The sequence below is a fragment of the Meleagris gallopavo genome, chromosome 1, assembly GCF_000146605.3.
Source record: "Meleagris gallopavo isolate NT-WF06-2002-E0010 breed Aviagen turkey brand Nicholas breeding stock chromosome 1, Turkey_5.1, whole genome shotgun sequence".
In the NCBI taxonomy this organism is placed as follows: Eukaryota; Metazoa; Chordata; class Aves; order Galliformes; family Phasianidae; genus Meleagris; species Meleagris gallopavo.
In genome coordinates, this window is record NC_015011.2 from 110,919,532 (window position 1) to 110,920,783 (window position 1,252).

The window sequence follows — 1,252 nt, forward strand, 5'->3', positions numbered from 1 at the left end:
TGCTATGCTAACACATCAATTAGTACAAGGTTTGGAGTACCTATGCTTTGCTACAGCGTACTAACATTTGAGCTGAAAACAACTCATATGCTAGGGAACGCAATGGAAACAAAACAAAAATCCTTATCCTTAAAGCCAAAAGAAAAAAAAAAACAAGTCTTACATCTGAGAGCAAAAAGACAGAGTGAAATTTCAGTGCATTTACAAACAGCATTTCAGGGCCTGAAAAAAAAAAAAATGTACTTTACAGAATGAGGTACCTATTTAATGAAGTTATGCTCTGGGATACACACACATTTTATTATAATTATCAAGTACTTTTCTCCTAAGAGCTTACTCCATGTAAAGCCTTTACTTGGTCCTATACAGCAAACACAATACAGATAGCCAATTCTAAGGCACGTTTCCTTCAGCAAATGGAAAAAAAATAGAATGAAAGCAATACGATTTGCCTAGCATAAACCCAATTAACTTCTAGTTACCAAAGCGGATTAGGGAGGAGCAGAGGAGACAGAAGAGGCAAGCGTCCCAGTCCTATTCTGAGGGAGAGAAAAGAGCTCCCCGTGCACAGCACACTGAGTTACTTCCTGAAAAACAAGTCATTCCTCAGCTCTGCTCCAGCCCCTTGAATTGCTGCTTGTAAGTAGCCAGGACTCTCCATCTTCTCAGATTTTGCTAGAGGCACTGACCTTCACGCTGCTGCTCATCCACACCTGCGGCACAGAGGGGCTGGGGACAGCTTGCCAGCATCAGGCCACGTGCAGTGCACTTACAGTCATCTGTCAGTCCTCCGCTGCTACTGTCGCTCCCTTTGGAGGAACGGGAAAACAAACAACACGACCACCACATCTCACACATCCAGAGGCATTTCTGTTAAGGCAGCGCCGGAAAGAAGAACGACAGATGAATTTCTGATGTTAAAAATATCATTTAATTAACGAAATATAAATCATACCAAAAAGTTAAAGTCACTTTTAGTCAATACATTCGCGTTTATTTTTTAAGAATATACTCTACACATCTGAGTAAAAAAACAAAAACCAAAAACAAGTTTTAAATAGACTTCAACCTGGAGCCCTTCACCCTGCCAGCCAACACCGCTGGGTCGGACACCCGTCCCGGTGTGCGGGCAGCTCCGTGCCACCCCCTTCGCTTTCATCGGCTTGTGTGGAGCCTCAGATCGGCCAGCGGGAACAGGTCGCCGGCTCAGCGACCAGCCCGTACAAAATAATAAAGGGGGAAAAAAACCAAA